The sequence below is a fragment of the Xenopus laevis genome, chromosome 3L (assembly GCF_017654675.1).
Source record: "Xenopus laevis strain J_2021 chromosome 3L, Xenopus_laevis_v10.1, whole genome shotgun sequence".
NCBI classification, from domain to species: domain Eukaryota; kingdom Metazoa; phylum Chordata; class Amphibia; order Anura; family Pipidae; genus Xenopus; species Xenopus laevis.
In genome coordinates this window covers 57,647,573-57,656,767 of record NC_054375.1, presented here as the reverse complement: position 1 = coordinate 57,656,767, position 9,195 = coordinate 57,647,573, and positions in this window count along the sequence as shown.

Sequence of the window (9,195 nt, the reverse complement as noted above, 5' to 3'; positions counted from 1 at the left end):
TACATGCGGAAAAAAATTCGCATTGTCCCTCTTTTACTTCCAAAATGTTGGGAGGTATGCTAGTAAAGGGGCTGGCATTGGGTCTACCACCTCAGACAGCAACAGGGACAGAACTTGAAGCTCATCTGCTGCTACAATAGATAATGACTTTGAGGACATTGTTAGATCTAAACCAATTAGTTGGATGTGAACCTGAGTTTTAGATTTAATGAGTAACCTGGAAAAAAAAAGAATACCTAACATATGTACTGGCTGCCTACAAAAATAAAATATCAAACAAAACAAGTGGCATATACCTACTGCTCTGATTGTGTACACGGGGTGGAGGATTTGGGTTAACTGCATGGCCTCTTATCATATAGTGGCCCTATGAATTTAAGCCAGTACCCATAGGCCAGGGTGCAGGATATCTGTAAGCTTTGCTTTACTGTGAGTTATGTCTAAAAGTTGGTCCTGCAGTCGGTACAAAGGTAAAGCTCCCTCCCAGCATCCCATGACAGCGGTGGAAATAGTAGGCCAGTGAGAATTAGTAGTTATTTGATCATTTAAATTTTCTCTCAGTTTAGGAGACTTTCTGCATTACTTGTTGCCTTGTTTGGCTACAATCCTGTGTATTATAAGTATGTACAAAAAGTATTTGAATGCAGAAGGTAAGTGTAAATTAAAAGCAACATATTTTGCAATCAGCATATGTTATTTCCATTTGTTACATACTTTGCTTGTTACATTTTTAACTTAGCGACAAACATATAATAATCCGATACAGGCATATGCATTTCATGCCACTGAAAAACAGAGCACCAAAACATATTGGCCCTGCTCAGATCTGCATAGCAGCTATGCTCCACATCAGCCTACTAATAGTATTGTGTTTAAGACGCCCTTAATCTTTGGGTTTAGTTCCTACAACTTTGTAACATTACTTAGATTGTAAACTGTATGAGTCAGGGACCTCCATTTGTCTCACTTAATGGGATTATGTCATGATTTTTGTATAGTTTTTATTACTAAATTACAGTGTACATTGCAAGTAATTCATTCTACCATTTAACATGTTGTTCTTGCACCAAAAATTTATTTTATTAGCTATTGTTTCCCCTGCTCAATGTAACTGAAAGAGTTGCAACTTGGGCTAGCCGAACTTGGAGTTTTACTATTGAGTTCTGTGCTAATTTCTACCACTTGGTGGGGCATGGGAGCATTTGTAGCAATGCAGGTGTCGGAGCTGGGCATGGGAGCATTTGTAACAATGCAGGTGTCGGAGCTGTTATCTGGTTACTTTCCCTATTGTTCTGATGATGGGCTGATGGGGGGAAGGGAGGGGGATGATATCACTCAACTTGCAGTACAGCAGTAAAGTGTGACTGAAGTTTATCAGAGCACAAATCACATGACTGAGGGCACCTGGGAAACTAGCCATATGCCTAGCCCCATTTCAGATTTCAACATTACATAGAAAAAAAACAGTTTTTTAAAAAAATGTATTTCAATGCAGGATTCTGCTGGAGGAGTGCTATTAACTTATACATTTTGTAAAAAATATAGTTTCCCATACAAGAATCCCTTTAACCTTGAATATAAGTATATTTTAGGGCTGTAACTAGCAAGCGATGGTGATGAGGGGGGCAATCGTTCCCCCCCTGCTTGTCACTTGTGGGCTTAACCCTTCCACAGTGGCCCGGCACTGCCTTATTTTTATATATATATTAATTGTATTGACCCCTGTCTGTTCTGTCAATGTACTGTATAGTTCTACTACTGTACAGCTCCACATGCACAAGTAGCACTAGCTATATAAATAAAAATATACCCACATGAATAATTATTACAATAAGAAGTGAAACTAATGCTGCAAAGTCACATGTGGAAGGAACCTTACAGGAATTATGGTAGATCATTTTCTCAGCCATCTCCATGGCAGCCTACCTATGGGATGTTCCACACTAATAAGAGGAATCAGGGGAGGGAAAGAATAACAGCCAGATTCAATAATAATGCAGAAATATAAATTTGCAATTTAGGCTGCATGTATTTTAGTGGGTGGTATATAAACAGGTCATATCTGTTGTAAAAGGATTTGAACCTGTTACATAAGGTGGCCAGTGTTTGCTACATTGTGTGCTAGCCTACGGCCTTCAGATGATCAGGTGCTTGCAGGAACACATTGTGAAAAAAGAAATCTTGAAGAATATAGCACGTGCTAGCAGGACTTTCTAATGTCACTGTATACCTTTCAGCAGCTATGAATTCGTCATTCTACATGTCTAAGGACTCATGCACATGGCATCTAGGACGCTTTCATTAATTTGCTATATATTTGCCATGTGGAGCTTTTTCACTCACTGTGTGACAACTGCACAGGTTAATTGATCTAATTTTATGTAATAAGACAGTAACCACCTCAGCACAGATCAAAGCTAAATTGAATAAAAATTATGCATACTGTGGATACAGCCCATTGCTTTAATTAACGATAGTTATATATAAACTCAACAAATGGAAAATGCAAAGCAAATACACTTAGTCAACATAGTCTAGACCTTGTGTGTATTTGTGATGTGTGGGCCAGACCAAGACCTACAGGACCCACGGGTTTACCTGTGGGTCAGGTGGATTTGTGCTGACTTTCACACACGATTGCTGGGTTTAAGGTGGCCATACACGGGCCGATAAAAGCTGCCGACAGACCATGTCGGCAGCTTATTGGCCCGTGTATGGGGCCTCCCGATGGGCTTCACCGATCGAGATTCGGCCAGATCTCGATCTGATGGGACAAAAAATCCCGTCGGATCGCGGCCGCATCTATTCGTTGATGCGGTCCCACGACTGCCCATTGCTATTCGTTAGGATCCGATCGTGGGCCCTAGGGCCCATGATCGGATCAGCCCGATATTGCCCACCTCAAGGTGGGCATATCGGGGAGAGATCCACTCGTTTGACGACATCGCCAAACGAGCGGATCTCTCAGTGTATGGCCACCTTTACTCTGCTGGCTTCCTCCTCCAGTGACTCCAGCTGCTGACACTTTTCCGACCAGGTTGGCAGATTATTAGCCGTGTATGGTCACTGCATGGCTACTTATAGGCCTCCCCCAATCTATAACTACCAGGGGCTGGGGCAGTTTTGATTGTTGATCCACATCCGATGGGCTTATGGGCCCCTCTGTATTATGCAAGTGTGTGGGTGGCCCTATGGCAGCCTTGTAAAACAATCTGACAGTGTATGGTGGGAGCGGTAATTTACAGCAGATGACTGAAAATTCTGATATATCAGTTGCTGAGACTTCATAATTTGTCCAAATCCGAATTATACAAATCCTCAGAAGAAATTTTAATCTTTGTTAGCAAGTAAGCTTTAAAGTTAAAGCATAAATATTCCCAACAAAGCCACAATAAAAATGTATTTAGATGGGCAAAAGATTGTGTTAAAAAGTTGTCATTTTTATCACAGCATAGAGTATTTTCTGGTTGTGGTGATAAAATGTCATTGTGTCTGATTTACTGAGAACATACTGTTAAGCCTTGTAGAAAGGGCTTATTGTTCCAGACTGGCCTTGTTATATGAATCATATTGCATTCACAGCTTTTATGAGAAAACTACATTTTCAGTATAGTTAAGTATTTAGTACTTTTACTGGCTGTGATTAGTCCTCAGCATAATAGAAATCACAGCTCTGCAGTAGCACTCTATGCTGCAAAAAGTGAATTTAGTGTGTCAGACAAACAGAAATGTTTTAGGCTTAGTCTTGCCCTTTCTCAAGCCTAGTCCTAGGCATGGGGAGTAAGGTGTCAATCTAGCAATCTGCAGTATAGAACCTGGTAATTATGAAAGGCATATGCCATTCAGTCTGAGCTCCCGCCCAAGCCGTGCTGGAGCCAAGCCAACCAGGCACCCTAGGCAACAGAGATGCCCATGTTGCCCCCACCCATGTGCTGTCACTACAGCTGGGAGGTAAGCTACAAGTGGGTGGTGGAGGGACAAGGGCCTGCACAAGGGGTAGGTGTCAGAAGAGGTATGTGCCTAGCACCCACTGACCAATACCTCCCTAGCCATGTGCCTCTTTTGCTTACCCCTAGTAGCAGCTCTGCCCCCAAGCAAATAGCAGGATGGCAGGGCTATGTCTGAGTTTTCTCCCAACCCTGCAAAGTTCTCACCATCAGCGGAGCTCTATTTAAGCAGCAGGAGGAGACTTAGCACTTTTACTAGAAAAAATATAGACATGGACTTCCACAGTCATTCATATTTAGTCCTTACCCCAGTGGAGCTTATAGTTCTGAGCATTTGGGGAAGGTATTAATTCCTATGTACATTGAGCCATTATAACAGGTAGATTATTATTATTTTAAGACTCCTCTGCTCAAATTGTCACTATAAATGCATGTCTGTTTTTATTCTATATAAATTACAAGTGTAAAGAAAATAACAATGTGGCATATAGGGAATAATGTACCCCCTCCCCCTTTTGGCAGAATATAAAGATATTACAAGTCAAGGAGGTATTGTATAACCATATGCTTTTACAAAGAACACAGAACTCCTTGGTCACTTCTAATATCCTCAGGAGGGAATACATTATTTTTATAACAGAAGAGGGAAAACATTACTTTTATAACACACAAGTTTTAGTGAGTCATGTGACATAAATGATATCACTACACACTGATTCTAACTGATAACATCACAATGACCCATTTATAAGGTTATCATTTACAGGGTATTTTTGGCTCTTATGTAGCATATAGGGTATAATGTACCCACTATTGTAAAATATAAGGATATTATTGTTACTGAGGAGTTCCACGACCATATAAAAGCATGAGGCAAAGGCCATGATAACTTGTAATATACTCATGTTTTACAACAGCATTTACAGGTGTATTTCTTTTATAATACACACTTTTCAGTGAGTCATGCGATACATTATATTACTGAGCACCAATTATAACTAATGACATCACTAAGCACCATTCATAATGATATAATGGACTGCATAATCATGGCTTTTGTACATTATATCTGTACATACCTGTAGAGTGAAAAGTGAAAGATTTGGCCAAATACTGAACCAAATCCGAAACCTTAATTTGCATATGCAATTCAGGGAGGGGGAGGGAAAAAGAGAGCCACGCAGATTTGATTCAACCGAATCCGAATCCTGCTGGAAAAGGCAGAATCCTGGCAAAATAAATTTTTTATAAAAAATGTGATCCCTTGCCTGTGATTCTCCCCTTCACTCCACTAGCTCAGATCACACAAATTTTAAGACACCGCTGGCTGCATTAGTTCAAAACCAACATTGCTACCCAAGTTCTGGATAGCAGGAAAGTAGCCCATGGAGGTATAGGGGTCCCATGAGCCCCTAATTAATGAGCAATTTCAACATATATTGGTAAAACAGGTGGACCTCTGGATGTGCTGGGGGCCCTAAAATGAATTTGCTGTGGAGCCCAGCACATCTACTTCCACCACTGCTAAAAATGGTATGGATTTTTTTTAAATAACTGTGCATTGGAAATAGGTTTCTTTTTTGATGGAGAACCTGGGACCATTAGAGCTTAGTTGTTTGTTTTTTTTTACTTTACTTTCCCTTCAAAGAATGTACTTTAATTCCCACTCTCTCATCACTTAAGGGAGAATATAAATTGTGCAAAGCCAAAATGAAGCCAAAAATCAGTGGGTGTGGTGTGCAGGATCAAATTGAACTCATTAGGGAAACGGCAGAATGCAGAGATCCAGTAATGATGCCACCCTTCCTGAGAAGTCAGATTCAGGCCCGGACTGGCAATCTGTGGGTTCTGGCAAATGCCAGAGGGGCTGCTATGAGGTGCCATAGAAAGTCAGTATTCAGTGGGCTGGTGAGGGCTGTTTGGGCCTCTGTGTGGGCTGATTGGGCCTCTGTGTACCTGAAATGGCAGGGCCTATTTTAATTCTCAGTCCGGGCCTGGTCAGATTAATGAACAAATTGAAAGGTAACTTTGTTATTTAAAAAAATATCTGTATAGCCCAAATTTAAAATCAAAGTTGGGACAGGTGCAGTTTGCGATTATGATCTGGCAACATTTCTATAGCAGATTCCAAAATCATAAAGGTCACTCTATTTACTTATGAGCCCATGTTCACTTCTGGCCATGGCCACTGACACTTCTACTGAGTAAACCTATTTCCCTGTGGCAATCAAGACTCTTTTTGCATTTTTTAGTTATTTAGCAAGGCAGGTGTCTGAATTTGCTGCAGACTTGGTTTGGGAGGCCGAGAGTTTTGGTGCTACATGCTATCTCTCTCTCTGTCTATTTGATTTTTTTTTGATATTTTGTATTTTCAATACAGACATTAAATGCAGGACTCCATGGACGATTCCACGGCGATCCGCCGCACTGCATCCGACAGTCGTGTTGCATCATCTCTTCAACACGATCCAACAATAGAATTACTTACCTTATTTCCGTCGCATCCGACGTGACGCCTGCGTTTTTAGGCCACAAGGCCTAGGGTGGCAGGATTTTAGGGGGCGGCATGCATGCGGCAACTACACCCACATTGGTTCAAAAACACTGGGGATGTGCTGGAGATACAATAATTTTTTTAAATTTCCAGTGCACCAATCCGCTTAAGGGCCCCCCACAGGGCAACGAACGGCAGTGGGCCTAGGGGTGCCCGCTATGTAAATCCGGCCCTGTGTATCTTACGATTCAGCAGTAATATTCATACTATTTGATATTCGGTGTGTGTATGGCGGGAGACAAGCCAACCAATATCAGCAAAGGATTTGGATATTGGGTGGCTTATTGATTGGCCACGGCAGAAATTCTACCTGTATCTGACAATTCTGCTTTAACATGTCTAACAAACAATCAATGATTGCAGAAAAGAACGTAATTATTTAGTCTATGGCCACCTTGAAATTTTCCAACCTGACCAATTGATGAGCAAACCAATATTCAAGTATTTTGCTGAAATCAGTTGGCTTGTCTCCCACCATAGACACACGGAATATCCATGGCCACCCAGGACAGCAGCACAGGGATTGGACGGGTGAAGTTTGAACTTCCCCTCCAGCCTTTCCAATCCCCATTCGGCTTTACTGGGACTTAAACTGCAGTGACAATTCAGCGCAGAGAAAGAGCTAGTGAACAGAAAATGCATGCTCCTGAGCTCTTGCCCTCCCTTCCAAAGTCAGCAGCTCACGGACAACAGGGGGGCCCAGGTGTGGCAAATCAAGTAAGTGCAGTATGGCCACCCCTCCTTATGACCAAAACCACCTGGGACTGGGACAACTGTCCCCTCAGCTACTGGACCCCTATTAATCATGTTTTATTGTTAGGCAAAATTACAATAATGATTTGTTTTCGGAATGATATCACACTTATTCTAGCAAGTTGAGATCTTTTGTTATATAGTAACATGTACTAGTTGTCCATTTTCTATTGTCCAGCAGCCTCTTAAAGGAAAACAATACTCCCCGAACAATGTAGGTCTCTATAAAAATATATTTCATGAAACAGCTCATATGTAAAACCCTGCATCATGTAAATAAACCATTTTCACAATAATATACTTTTTTAGTAGCATGTACCATTGGATAATCATAAATAGAAAATGACCATTTTAAAAATAAGGGCCGCCCCTTCGTATCCTATGATTCACAGTGCACATAATCAGACCAAACAAAAAGGACAAAAATATGTAAAAGGACAATATTTACTTAAATATATCTTCCAGTTTGGTAAGATTCTTTAATATGCCACTAAATTTTATATATATATATATATATATTTATATATATATATATATATATATCAATGGTGATTTAGTACTCGTTTTGGGGTTTTAGTTTTCCTTTAAGCGTGAGCAGTCAGTTTTTACTTCTATAGTGCAGTAATCATTATATAGTGAATAAAGTATCCCCTATTGTAAAATATAAGGATATTATAAGTTACTGAGGAGTTTCATGACCATATAAAAGTATGAGGCCGAAGGCCGAGTGTTTTTATACAGGTCATGAAACCTCCGAGGTAACTTCTAATATCCTCATATTTTGCAACTGGGGGTATTTTATTTATTATAATACACAAGTTTCAGCGAGTCATGTGACAGAAATGACATCAGAACTCATTGTTTATAACTGATAACATCAGAACTCACCGTTTATAAGGATATAATTTACAGGATATTCATGGCTTTTGTGTATTATAGTTTAAAGTGGTGGCTCACCTTTAAGTAAACTTCAAATATGTTCTAGAATGGCTAATTCTAAGCAACTTTTCAGTTGGTCTTCATTATTTTCTTTAGTTTTTTAATTATTTGCCTTTTTGTTCTGACTCTTTCCAGCTTTCAAATGGGGGTTACTGACCCCATCTAAAAACAAATGCTCAGTAAGGCTACAAATGCATTGTTATTGCTACTTTTTATTACTCATCGTTCTATTCAGACCCTCTCCTATTCATATTCCAGTCTCTCGTTCAAATCAGTGCATGGTTGCTAGAGTAATTTGAACCCTAGTTACCAGATTGCTTAAAATGCAAATGAAAGAACTGCTAAATAAAAAGCTAAATAACTCAAAAACCTTAAAGGGATACTGTCATGGGAAAAAAAAAATTCAAAATAAATCAGTAAATAGTGCTGCTCCAGCAGAATTCTGCACTGAATCCATTTCTCAAAAGAGCAAACAGATTTGTTTATATTAAATTTTGAAATCTGACATGGGGCTAGACATATTGTCAATTTCCCAGCTGCCCCAAGTCATGTGACTTGTGCTCTGATAAACTTCAATCACTCTTTACAGCTGTACTGCAAGTTGGAGTGATATCACCCCCTCCATTTCCCCCCCACCCCAGCAGTCAAACAAAAGAACAATGAGAAGGTAACCAGATAGCAGCTCCCTAACACAAAATAACAACTGCCTGGTAGATCTAAGAACAGCACTCAATAGTAAAAACCCATGTCTCACTGAGACACATTCAGTTACATTGAGAAGGAAAAACAGCAACCTGCCAGAAAGCATTTCTCTCCTAAAGTGCAGACACAAGTCACATGACCGGTGGCAGCTGGGAAATTGACAAAATGTCTAGCCCCATGTTAGATTTGAAAATTGAATATAAAAAAATCTGTTTGCTCTTTTGAGAAATGGATTTCAGTGCAGAAGTCTGCCGGAGTAGCACTATTAACTGATGCGTTTTGAAAAACACATGTTTTCTG